This window comes from Bos taurus, chromosome 17, assembly GCF_002263795.3.
Source record: "Bos taurus isolate L1 Dominette 01449 registration number 42190680 breed Hereford chromosome 17, ARS-UCD2.0, whole genome shotgun sequence".
In the NCBI taxonomy this organism is placed as follows: domain Eukaryota; kingdom Metazoa; phylum Chordata; class Mammalia; order Artiodactyla; family Bovidae; genus Bos; species Bos taurus.
The window spans coordinates 60,448,213-60,462,396 of NC_037344.1; positions in this window are offsets into that span (position 1 = coordinate 60,448,213).

Below are 14,184 nucleotides of genomic sequence, written 5' to 3' on the forward strand. Positions count from 1 at the left end.
GGACGTGAGTCTGAGTGAACTCTGGGAGTTGGTGATGCAAAGAGTTGGACACGGCTGAGCGACTGAACTGAATGTTTAACGAACAAAGTTCATGCTGGGCTTTTTGCTTTGTTTCATCTCCGTGAATCCTTATATGAATCCGAGGAGGTAAGCAGTTATCACTGATCTCATTTTACATAGAAGGAAATGGAGGCTAAGTGAAGGTGAGCCATTCGGCCGTGGTCCTCCGTCTAGGTCCTCCGCTCAGGCACTTTGATGGCCAAGTGCAAGCACACAGCTATGTCTCCATGCTGCCAGGAAGCGGGTGTGACAAGGAGCAGTGACTTAGGGTAAAGTCAGCGTCCTCTCAGTGTCTCAGGCAAGCCTGATATGTGGGAGGGGCTCAGTAAGCCTTTGAGGAATAAATGAGATTTATTATTATAGAAAACCTGCCCCAGGAATTCTTAGCCATGCACTGTGGTCAGCCTTCTTTCTGCTGGTGCTCTGGGCTTCTCTGCTCACACCTTGGGCTGCAGCAGAAGAGATCCTGCTTGTCCATCCAATGGCCTTTGGTGTATCAATGTCCCCCTCTCCCTAAGCCTAGATTTTACCTCTTTATGGCCAAGAGGAATGCTGACTGCAAAAGGGAGCTCTGAGCTTAGACGGGAAAATTTCACACAGGGAAAGGGCCAATCAGAGTCACCTCTGGGTCCCAGCACCCAATGTTTCAACTCCATTCTGTTTGCCCGTATGCAGTATAGACACTAGGCATTCACTTTGGCTGCTCAGCCTCCAAATCCCCTTCCAGTGTCCAGGGAGCTCCCCACTTAATGAATCCTGGGGAAGGCAGACACCCCCTCTGTCTACAGAAACAGAATGCCAAGTTCTTGCTTTCCTGGATTCTCTTACCAGTGGGACACTGACAGATGACTCAGGTGTTACAATTCATGCTCCGCAAGCAAGAGGGCTTGTCCATTGTGTCTGCTGACATAACTGCAGTTTCCAGAACAGTGTTTGGCACGCTGGATGCACTCAATCTGTAATCCTGGAGCCAACAAACTCATCTCATCACTCTTCACTTCTGTTTTCTTTGCCAAGACATGGCGATTTTAATACTGACCTGCCCTAAACTGGTGTGAAAGTGAAGTCAAAGCCATGAAGAGTATGATCTTTGGGCAACCTGCTTATTGTTGTTATTCCCATCTGTGAAATGGGTATATGATAGTGTCTGGCTCTTAGGGTCATTGGGAGAAAATCAAATGATTCAATACATGTTAAGAGCATGTAGTAAGTGATACTGTATGTTAGCTCTTCCTTCTCAGTCTCCCCTATGTATCGCCACCACCATCATCTCTACCAATGCTGCCAACCACCACCACCACCATCACCACCTCTGCCGCTGCCAACCACCACCACCATCTTCACACCACCACCACCACCACGTCTATCCTAGTTTAGGTTAGGGGCATTTGATAAACCACCAGTTGAATCTGAATCTTATCAGCAAAGAAATTGCCTCTTCCATCTTTCCCTCTAGAGAAACTGGGACCAATTGTCCAGGTGCATCCTGCGAGCTTTCCCTTAAGAACTGTCAAAGTGTGCCCCAGTGACCCCAATATCTGGCTGGGTTCCTTTGGGCCAGGACTGGGGATTATGCTGTCGGCCTCTGCCAGCTCTGACAGGTTGGTTTGGATTTGGATGGGGAGGAAGCTGGAGAGAGAGCCTGTCCCCCTCACCCCCCAACAGCTCTGTAAGCAGAGATGAAGTCTGTAAGGGAACCGGCCCTCCGCTAAGTGGTGAATCCTAAGCAGTGTTCTGCAAAGGACATGATATAGCTGAGTTCAGCCCAGTAAATGGAGGCCCTGGGAGTCAGACTTTTTACAATGAGATAATTTGAGAGGTGGGGCACAAGCGGGCTGGCTCCAAATGTTCCCTCTGGGAGAATTCCGTTAGAAACCCGTCTTGCCCGAGGCTTGTTCAGCAAACCCTTATTTATGGTAACATGCATTACAGGGAATTTTTATATAAGGCATTAAAGTGCAGGCAATTTAGGACATTTGATCATCTTACCTCTCCAACTTCCTAACCTCCGCTTCCCCGGCTGCCCCCACTCTCCCCATGCAGCACCCCCTTCCCCCCGTCATTCCTCGGTCTTTGAATTTCAGCTGGATGAGAAGGTTGATAATAGCTAAATAACACTGCAAACAGGTGCGGGCCTCTCCTGTCTGGACAGCTGCCATGGTTATGTGATTCCTCAGCTGGGGGTGCGTGGTTTGCCTGGCTCGTAAGGTTGGGGGTGGAGGTGAAGGTGCTTGTCTCCTCTCTGCATCTCTTCACCGCCCCCACCTACGCATCGCCCGCCCCCACCCTGGGCCCTCTGGAGGGATATACAGATCTCTCACAAGGCAGGCAGAATTCTCTGCTTTCTTTGTTCTATTCTCCTATATGGGTAACCTGTTTCACCCATCCTGCAAACATCCAACTTGTTTGGAAGAGACCCTGGTGCTGGCAGAGACTGAGGGCAGGAGGAGAAGGGGGCGACAGAGGATGAGATGATTGGAGGGCATCACTGACTCAATGGACATGAGTTTGAGCAAACTCCAGGAGATAGTGAAGAGCAGGGAAGCCTGGCGTGCTGCAGTCCATGGGGGCTCAAAGAGTTGAACATGACTGAGTGACCGAACAACAACAATTGGGGGGGGACGTGTCCTTGGTTACCTGGGACAGCTGAGCACAATACTAAAAGCAGTAATAAAGACATTAACACACAACCACCATCAACACGGTTCCTGCTACCATTGGTTGAGAGTTTGCAAAGCTCTCTCTTCATCCACATGCGTCATCTCTGTAGTCAGAGTTAAGACTGCCCCCAGGCTTGGGAGTTCAAGTTCTAACTCAATCACTTAAGGGCTGTGAGAATTCAGGCAAAGGTCAAAAGCGTTCAGTGCCTCAGTTTCATCATCTGTAGAATGGGAATGATAAGATGGTCCTCTTCACAGGATTGTAGGCATTTAGAACGTACCTATGGCTTTATTTTTTATTTACTTATTTTTATTCTTACAAAAACAAAAAGGCTTGGTGAGATGGGATGGGAGGTGGGAGGGAGGTTCAAGAGGAAAGATGCATACCTTATATCTATGGCTGATTCATATTGATGTATGGCAGAAACCAGCACAATATAGTAAAGCAATTATCCCTCAGTTAAAAGTAAATAAATTTGAAAAGAAAGAAAGTGAAGTCGCTCAGTCGTGTCTGACTCTTTGTGACCCCGTGGACTGTAGCCTACCAGGCTCCTCTGTCCATGGAATTTTCCAGGCAAGAGTACTGGAGTGGGTTGCCATTTCCTTCTCCAGGGGATCTCCCCGACCCAGGGATTGAACCCGCGTCTCCCATATTGCAGGCAGACGCTTTACCATCTGCGACACCAGGGAAGCAAATTAGAAAAACATGAAGGCTATTACAACAACCACCATTTTATAGGTAAGAGAATTGAGGCACAGAGAGGTTGAGTTGGAGGACAGAGAGTGGATTTTTATTCATCAGTGGGTCTTGTATACATCAAGGATGTTCATTCACACATTCAAGAATTCTTTTTCTTTGTTGAGTGCCATGTATCAGGCACTGTGCTAGGGTTGGCCTGGAGTTGAGCAAATGGAAACAGAGGCAGAGCAGGCATGAGAGGAAAAGGAAAGCACGGAGTTCCATGGAGGAACTCGGAGCCAGAGGTAAAGAAACTGTTGCTTCCAAGTCTGCTGAGAAAATCTGACCATGGCTTGCAAGACCTCACTGCATCTGGGAACTCAGCTTCCTTCACTCTCCCATCACTCACATGTGCTAAGTCTCTTCAGTCATGTCTGACTCTTTGCAACCCTATGGACTGTAGCCCACGAGGCTGCTCTGTCCGTGGGATTCTCCAGGCAAGAGTACTGGAGTGGGTTGCCATTTCCTCCTCCAGGGGATTTTCCTGACCCAAGGATCGAACCCTCGTCCCTTACGTCTCCTGTATTGGCAGGTGGGTTCTTTGCCACTAGCGCCACCTGAATGAATGAAGCCAGCGTTCCCAGCCACAGCTGTCTCTTTGCTGCATGTGGAACATGAGCAAGACCTTTGTACTTGCAATCTCCTCTGTCTGCAGGACGTCCCTCCCTCCAGACAGCCTCTCTCTCTCTCCTAAGCCTGCTTTTTCCTCCTCTCTTCTCTGTAGCATCAATCATCACCTGACATATTTCTGTGTTTTGCCTTCTGTCTCCTATTTAGAATGTAAGCACCATAAAATCAGAGACTTCATCTCTTTTGTTCCCTGCTATATGCCAATGCCCTGAGGAGTGCCTGGCATGGAGAAGGTACTCGATAGATGCCTATTGGATTAAGGAACCTAGGAAAACCATTGCTTGAAATTTAGATTTCTCAGAGATAAAGTTTGGGCTGTGAAGGAAAATGAATGGGCAGGATGGATTAGCCTAATCTCTTCCACAGCATTCTCTATGCAGGAGAACAAAGCCCTGCGTGTGTTGGAAGGATGAATTCTGGGATTATATATCAGATAGGAATACTTATGATGACAGGTAGTGGCTTAAACCAAAAGAATATTTCCTGTTAGCTCAGATGAGACCCGAGGAATGCAGTCTAAGACAGTTATAAGAGCTTTTAACAATAGTGTTAAAGTCCAGTTCTCAGCCATTCTTATCCTGCTGGCTTTCATTCACCATGCTTTTCCCCTCACAGTCTCAAGGTGGCTGCCACAGCTCCAGATATCATACAAATATCCCCAAAGAGAAAGGATACAAAATGTTCCTTGAAAGCTCTGTCTTCTTATCCTTCCCAGAAAGGGATTACATAGTAATTCCCAGTTGTGAGGGAGGCCATCGATGACAGTATCTGGCACACTAGAATGCATTAGCAATGATTTGCCTACAAGGAGGACGTTTTATCAGTTGGGATGTTGGTACCCCAAACCAAACTGCTATATTGTTAGCAAGGATGATGGGACAATGGGTGTAGATTCAACAATGCTTGCTTGAAATAGTCCCAACTTCACCTTTTACACATCAGACTCCCAGGACTTTGGTAAAAAAAATTGGCTCAGTTAACTGGTCGATCTGTTCTGTACCAGCCATGTCCCTTTTCCCTTAAAAAGGAAGTTGTTAAAAGCATAGGCTTGGAATTCAGACTAGCACACTTTTGAATCCCATTTGAGGCAAGTGACTTCATTCAAATACAGCCAGAATTGGAGGAAAGTGAATTTTACTACCAGGAAGTTGTGAGAGCATCATGGCCAATTGCCCTTTAAGTGTTACAGTTTGTGATAAAAATTATTCTGATACGGTCAATATGGCAAAACAGAACCCTGCCAATTTACTTATATGCATGTGTCAAAACATCTTCTCCCTTTTCCAGCTCCTTCAGTAAAGTTGAACCTCTAGGAAAATTTATTCTATTTAACACATGGTTCTAATTAAATGCCTGCTGTCAGATCCAAGGACCCCAGGGGTAAGAAAATTCACATTGAAAATTAAAGGCTTTCCAAGTCTTTGCCAACTTCACTAAAAAACAGGGATAACAAAACATATGTCACTGAGTTTTGTGGGGATAGATTGAAAGAGACAATGTGCATGAAGTGCCAAGTGTAGACTCTGAGGAGCAAAAAAAAAAAACACAAAAAAACCATGTAAGGCATCTTTGTATTAGACACTTGATTGGGTTAGTACCTCCCAAAAGACAAAGCACCTGTTGCCAATCCTCTTATGCATCTTTTAAATACAGTTTAATGCCATTCTTAATTAATTTAATTAATACCTTTAATTAATACCTGATTTAATTTTTTTAACAAATGTGTCAACTGCCTACCATGGGATAGGACTGTACAGATTTCAAGGAAGCAAGATCTCTGACCTTAAGAACTTGTGGATGATGTCAGTGGATCTCAAAGTGTGGCATCAACATCACCTGGGATCTTGTTAGAAAAGTGAATTCTTGCCCCAACCTGAGCTCCTGAATCAGAAGTATGTGAAGGAAGGGCCCAGCATTCTGTGCTTTAACAAGCCCTCCAGGGGAGTCTGATGCAGGCTCAAGTTTGAGTACACTGGCCCCGTGGGAGAGAGGCAAGTCAAAAGACAAGTATAGTTTATTGTGATGAGAGTTGTGGTCCAGGGGCTGTGGGAACACAGAGAGGAGCCAGCCATTAACTCAACTTCGTTGGGCTTCATAGAGGTGTTAGAACATGAACTGAATCATAAAGGATAAATAATGAAAAAGTCCCTTTCCTGGAACCAAGAGGATGAATTTAATGATCTCCCAGGTGACCATTAAGTCTAAGACAAAGTTATAGTGATTGGTGGGGAGAATGGGCATGAACATCTGGTCTACCCTAGGTTGCGTCATTATAAGGGTGTTTCATAGGGTCACCCCTTTTGGAGATCCTTAGAACAGTTCAGCTTAGACGAACAGTGCCTTATGCTACACAGACCATTTGGAGTCTTGGGCTCTGCGGGGAGGCCCTCTCAAGTGCTTTGACTTTTATTAAAATTGTGACAAACTGGGGTTTCTCTGAGGATTGAAGGTCTGGAGGCATCTAGAGGATGTCTCAAGAATGAGAATGTTGATGGTATAAAGCAAGAACAGCTTTCCCCGTGGGTGTGGAGAGAGAAAATAAGGACTCGGATCAGAGCAAGTTGGGTTTTTCTTGTTTGTTTGATTTTGTTAGGTTTTTTTTTTTTTTTAGTGTGCAAGGCTCTAGAGCAAGTTTTTTTTTTTTTTTTTTTTTAAATGTCTGTTGATATCACATATTGAGAGAATACTTTCTAGTGGGAAAGTGGTCTGGTAAAGGGTGGGTTCTTGTGTACAAGGCTTAGATACAGTCTCAAACATTCCTGGAACAGGAAGGTACTCTCTCATTTCCAATGAAATATACATCCAGGAGTGGGAAAAGGGACCACATGTTGTCAAATTGAAGAAGAAATGCAGTTACTTTGTTAGTCCCAGACTAACAAAGGAATAAGGAATAAGATCTCTGCCAATTCAACTATTATGCACCATTGATTATCAGATACATCCTGATTTCGGAGATAAAAAGAAGTGAAAAATGTACACCTATGAGTAGATGATGGAGAAGGCAATGGCACCCCACTCCAGTACTCTTGCCTGGAAAATCCCATGGACGGAGGAGCCTGGTAGGCTGCAGTCCATAGGGTCACTAGGAGTCAGAGACGACTGAGCAACTTCACTTTCACTTTTCACTTTCATGCATTGGAGAAGGAAATGGCAACCCACTCCAGTGTTCTTGCCTGGAGAATCCCAGGGACGGGGGAGCCTGGTGGGCTGCCATCTCTGGGGTCACACAGAGTCGGACACGACTGAAGCGACTTAGCAGCAGCAGCAGCATGAGTAGATGAACCACAGTAACTGTGCCCCTAAAAGAAAGTTCAGGCGAATATACCCTTTGGGTTTGACTTTGATCCCATTTTATTTATTTATTTATTTGGCTTTAAATTTATTTATTTATTTGGCTGCCTCAGGTCTAAGTTGCAGCACACAGGATCTTTAGTTATGGCATGTGAACTCCTAACTGCAGCATGTGAGATCTAGTTCCCTGACCAGGGATTGAACCTGGGCCCGCTGCATTGGGAGTGTAGAGTCTTAGCCGCTGGACTACCTGGGAAGTCTGCCATTTTAGAATTATAGATTTTTTAGAGTTTGAAAGAAGTTCAAACGGTGTTTCTCAGCCTCAAGACTATTGACATTTGGGGCTGAATGATTCTTTGAGGTGGGGGCTGTCCTGTGCCTTGTACGGTGTTTAGCAGCATCCCTGGCCTCCCCGACTTGTATGATAACAACCAAAACTGTCTTTAAACATTGAAAAATATATTCAGGGGTCAGGGGAAGGTTCACATCTTCCCCTGTGAGAGCTGCTTGATTAAAGTCCTCCTAGGTCTACGCTCCCCAAATCCCCAGCTTCAACCTTGCTGATTTTATACATAGAGAAACTGAGGCCCAGATAGGGGTAGTCAATTGACCCGAGGGTCTTCTGTGAGCCCAACCAGAGACCAAAGAGTTGTTATCAGGTGGAATTTTCTTTACATGCATGCATTCATTCCATCATTCACTCAAGCAAGATTTTTACGGAGCATTTATTAGGCATTGGTGCCATGTTAGGTCCTGGGGAAATAGTGTTGTTTGAGTTTCTCCAGAAACCCAAGGGTTTGTGTACAAGTCGAGTACAAGCCCCAAGGTTTGAGAGAAGTGTTTGAGGGTAAGTGGGCTATGATGGAAGTCTGCACAGGGCAAGGAGAATGTGAACCCAGACAAGGAAGGCTGATGATCAAGAGTGGATTATTCAGGGGCTTCCCTGGTGGCCCAGTGGTTAAGATTACCTGCTTTCAATTCAGGGGATGTAGGTTCGATCCCTGGTTGGGGAACTAAGATCTCACATACTGTGTGTTGCAGCCAAAAAAAAAAAAAGAGTGGATTATTCAGGTGGAAAAATGGAGCTTAATCCCACTTGGGCAATTCAGGGAACCAGTATTGGGCATGTCCCCAGAGTTACCCTGCCCAAGCGGTAAAGGAGCTGAGGGTGCAAATGCCAACTCCCACCATTCATTGGTTGAGGCTGCACCTGGTTAATTACCCAATACTGGGCCTTATGCATGGGCAGACATAGACTTTAGTACCAGAGTAAACTCTGAGATAGATGCCTAAACCAATAAACCCTAAGAGGAAAGAACAGTTTAGGGCTTGGCAGTAGGAAGTAGGTTCTACTAGACTGGGCTGGTAAGGGGATTTAAGGGGGCACAGCGTTGAATCAGATGTGGTCCCCAGTCTCATTAAGCTCATGCTCCAGAGGGGTGACAGATGTTGTTTAGTCGCTCAGTCATGTCCAACTCTTTGCAACCCCAGGCTTCCCTGTCCTTCACTATCTCTCAGACTGCTCAAACTCATGTCCATTGAGTGGGTGATGCCATTCAACCATCTCATCCTCAGTCTCCCCCTTCTCCTCCCGCCTTCAATCTTTCCCAGCATCAGGGTCTTTCCCAAGGAATTGGCTCTTTGTTCTCCATTAAATGTAAAGCCACACAAATTTCAGCGCTATAAAGAACAGGTGTGTGGTGCTGCGTGTGTAACAGTGGAATGTGAACTAGGCCATGTTGTCATAGGAGGTTGCCCCCAGGGAGGTAACGTTGGAGCTGGAATTAAAAGCCAAGGGGAGGGGCCAGAGGGACAGCATGTGCGAGGTCCCTGTGGCAGTAGAGAGCACAGCCCATTAGAGGAACTGACAGAGCCAGAGGGGGAGGGAGGAGGACTGGGGCCACCCAGCAAGGGCGAGGGTGGCTGCACGCTGTGGTTGTGGCTGGAGAGGTCTGCAGTGGCCAAATCTTGCCTGCGTCGTGCATGCTAAGTCACTTCAGTTGTGCTCAACTCTTTGTGACCCCATGGACTATGGCTCACCAGGCTCCTCTGTCCATGGGATTCTCCAGGCAAGACTCCTGGAGTGGGTTACCGTGCTCTCCTCCAGGAGATCTTCCTGACCCAGGGATCGAACCCATGCCTCCTACGATGAAGCCATCAGGAAGCCATGCATGCTGAAATACTGCTTACCCAAACTTCCTGACAATCCTTTGAGGTGGGTCTTGTTGTTGTCTCATTTTCCAGAGGAGAAAATTGAAGCTTGGAGACATGAAATCACCTGACCCTAGACACTTACCTGGCAAGACGATAGAGCTGGATTTGGACTCAGGATGATCTGATTTCAAAACTCATATTTCTTCTTTGACCGAATGCATAGCCCCTGGAGACCCAGACCAGCCTGGGGAGTAACAGACTGCACATGGAGGGAGGGGCAGGGAGGCCAGAGAGGCTGGGGGAGCCTCTGACAGTTATGGTATATAGTTTTAATTAAGGCCATGGGGTGAAATCTGAGAACTCGGGTGTGGGTGGCCAGGGGCTTCCTCTCAGGGTGGATCTTTTGGTTCTTGGCAGCCTTCCTGATGCACTTTTCTCCATTTCCAAAGGATAAATACCTAGCCGAGTGATGGGATGTTCCAGAATCAGGACTGTAGAGATAGGATCTGGGTGAATACCGCATAGGTGAATACGGACTGCATGGAACCAAGAGGGGAGACAGAGAGAGAGGAAAGGGGGCAGTACCCCATCCCACTGCTTTCTTCATTAAATATATCATTTGAGGGTTATACGTGAGTTTCCAGGTGCAGGGCTATTGGCTCCCAGAGTGGTGGCACAAGCCGGTTCTTAGGAACTACCCTGGAATGTCTGGAGACCATCTGGGGCCTTACTAAAGGAGCCCTGGGCTGAGGAACAGAGCTGGACAAATGCCCAGCACTGCCCCTATTGTCTTGGAGTGACTTTGCCCAGTTCTTCCCCCTTTGGTCCTTCCAGGGCTTTCTATGCCCTTATATAGAAGGCACCTTGCCTGCCCATTTAGGGCACCCGGTTATGACTAAGTTTCCAGGTCATCTCATCCCAGACTCTGTCCTGGGATTCCCTATTTCCTGATCTATCCTACCTCTCCCCAAGTCACCTGTGGGATTTGGGGGTGCAGGACTAGCATGGTAGAGGAGCTGGTCTGATGAAGGAGGCAGGAAGTAGGGTGGGGGTCCCAGAAACCCCAGGAAAGGAGAGCCTTTCTGTTCCTCAAAGTGAAATTCAGAGCCCTTCGCTGGGACCCACCCTTGCATTTCCTGGGGACGTGAGTTAGACTGAGCGACTTCCCAGTTTCCATCTGAGGTCTGTTTTCAGACCTCAATCCGACAGTCTGGACAAGCAGAAAAGAGATAGAGGCTGGGAGACAGGAGCAGAGTAGAACAAATTAAACACTGATGGGGGAGCAAGGAACACAGACATCTCTATAAGAAAGGACAGCAATAGCATTTTAACAAAATATAGAGCTGAAGTCAAAACTCGGGGAAATCTCCAGGTCAGGACCAGAAACACAATTTGTGGGGCCCATTAAAAAGTGAAAACGCAGGGTCCTTGTCTAAGAAACAGGAGGAAAGTCCCAGGAAAGGTACTAAATTATAAAACTTTTTCCTTTCTCCTGTGGTTTCTTCTTCTTAACCTGTTGTCATGGTTTTTATTTGCTATTTAATATGGTTCAAAGTTAAACATAAATAAAGATGTAAACCATCACCAAGAATTGATGCTTTTGAACTGCGGTATTGGAGAAGACTCTTGAGAGTCCCTTGGACTGCAAGGAGATCAAACAAGTCCATCCTAAAGGAAATCAAGCCTGAATATTCTTTGAAAGGACTGACGTTGAAACTGCAATACTTTGGCCACCTGATGTGAAGAGCTGACTCATTAGAAAAGACCCTGATGCTGGGAAAGATTGAAGGCAGCAGGAGAAGGGGGCAACAGAGCATGAGATGGTTGGATGGCATCACTGACTCGAAGGACATGAGTTTGAGCAAGCTCCGGGAGATGGTGAAGGACAGGGAAGCCTGGCATGCTGCAGTCGAAGGGGTTACAAAGAGTTGGACACGACTGAGTGACTGAACAACACCAAAAACCATGAGCATGAATTGTACCCTTCTTCTGTATGTTGTGCAAGGCCAATTTTAAATGCAAATGTCAGTGCCTTTATCTCATATGTGGAATCTGAAACTTCATAGTTTGTATTTCGGAGCTTATAACACATAACTGTTCAGCTGTATTCAATTCTTTGCAACCCCCTGGACAGTAGCCTGCCAAGCTCCTTTGTGCAAGGGATTTCCGAAGCAAGAATACTAGAGTAGGGTGGACCCAGGGTTCGAACCCACGTCTCCTGAGTCTTCTGCATTGCAGGCAGATTACCACTAAGCCACGGGGGAAGCCTGACTCACAGCATAGTGTTTGGCTAACCTGTGCAAATAATATGAGTAGCAAAGAATAGAGCAGGATTTCTTAACTGACCTCATTTTAACTTGATGATCTCTGTAAAGACCCTCTCTCTACCCAAGGCCTCATTCATAGAGACCAGAAGATAGGATTTCAATTTAGGCCTTGGGCGGGGAGGGGATCGGGACACAATTCAGCCTATGACAGTCAGTATGAAGCAATTTCTGAATGCAAACTTCTTTAGATGTACGTGCAGATGCACAGACCAATAAAACCTGGAAAGATACCTAACTGTGAACAGCGGTGCCTCCTGTGTTGAGATGGAAGGAACAGGACTTATTATTTTATTTTTTAAAAAAAACTCTTATTAATTTTAAAATATTTATTTGTATTTATTTATTTGGCTGCACCAGGTCCTAGCTGCGGCATGCAGGATCTAGTTCCCTGACCAGGGATGAAACTCCGGGCACCGGCATCGTGAGTGCAGAGCTTGAGTCACTGGACTGTCAGGGAAGTCCCTATTTATTTATTTTTTAATCTGTGGCTTGTTTTCTGGCCACATTGTGAGGCAAGTGGGATCTTAGTTCCCTGACCAGGGATTGAACTCGTGCCCCCTGCCGTGGAAGCTTGGAGTCCCTAACCACTGGAGCACCAGGGAAGCTCCCGGGGCTTATTATGAACATCCTCTGTGACCTGAGTCTTATCGGAAATGTTGCCGTGTTTCACGCGGATGATTTATTCGTATGTGGTGTAGATGCTGTTGGCGCCTGGTGTAGATCCTTCTGCTGGGCTGGTGCACCGCTCTCCCAGATGCTGGGAGTGTTGGCTGCTAAGACCTCAGAGCTCCTTCCTTCCATGGAGAATCGCTCTCCTGCCTATCACGTATCCCCCACATCAGAGGCAGGCAGTTTGAATGACTGACTAACAAAGGGTACAAAGACCCGCAGCCTCGAGGGGTCTGGGAAATGATTCTGTGATGCTGTCTGATTTCCTGAACTCCTCATGGGATCAGGTCAAGGCCAGACTTCAGCTGAACCACAAGATACCGTGGCTTCTGAACTTGCTTCCCTCACCTCCTTCCTGGCTTTTCTCTAGAGAGTTCTTCCTCAATAATGCATTTGAACAAAAGTTTCCATCCCAGGCTCCAGCCCTAGGGAGGCTGCTATAGTCTGAATGCTTGTGTGCCCTCCAAATTCATATGATAAAATCCTAAAACCCAATGTGATGGTATTAGAAGGTGGGGCCTTGAGGAAGTGAATGCGTATTTTCATTTACTAATCGTGAATAGGATTGCTGCTGTTATAAAAGAGAACCCAGAGAGATTCCTGGGGGGTCCCCAACCCCTGGGATCTAAGGACGTGAAGCTGATGTAATAATAATAGAAACAAAATGCACAGTGAATGTGATGAGCCTGAATCATGCTGAAACCATTCCCCCCTGATCCGAAACCCCATTCTGTGGAAAAATTGTCTTCCATGAAACTGGCCCCTGGTGCCAAAAATGTTGGGGACCACTGTCCTATTCCTTTCCACCCCGTGAGGACACAGGTGAAGTCTGTGACCCCCAAAAGGGCCCTCACCTTACTGTGGTGGCACCCCGATCTTGGACTTCCAATCTCCAGAACAATGAGGAATAAAATCTGTCATTAATAAGGTACCCGGTCTATGCTATTTAGTTGCAGCAGCCCAGGGGACTAAGTCGAACCAAAGACACATTCCACGTGTAATTGTTTTAAATGGTGGTATGTCTAATGGGTGTGAAATTTCTCATCCTATAAGGTTTAATTTGAATGTATTATCATTTTAGATGCCTTGGACCACTGGCCCCTGGAGGGTTTGGGGTCAGGGACAATCCATTTGCCACTGCCAGACCAAGGAGGCCGAGTTCCCTGGCTCCAGAGGCATCTTGGAACAGTCCTTAATGTCCCAAAGGTCAGCAATGACTGGACAGAAAGAGGAGCTCATTGGACAATTGAATTCCAATTGCCTTCAGAGGGAGGAGGGCAAACTTGTTTTGACGTTCCCTGGGGCAGATCAAAGGGGTTATTAGTGACCATTGTTAGGCTATGCTCCTAACCGAATCTTTTCCAATTAGGGAAAAAATGAAATCTCTGCTCATTTGGTGAACCAAAGCAGAATGAGAGTCCCTAATGATCCCTTTGAAAGGCCACAGTGAAGCAATTAAATTGGTATAGCCTTTCTGAAATTTGGGATTTACCCTGTTACAACAAGAGCTGTAAAACTGTTGTCTTGGATGAAGAAATTTGACAGCCATGAATTGATCCTAAGGAAATGATCAAGGACGTACACAGTTAACACATGAAAGATGTTCACAGTAGCAATATTTATAACCGTGTGAAGGAAAATAACTAATGTCTAA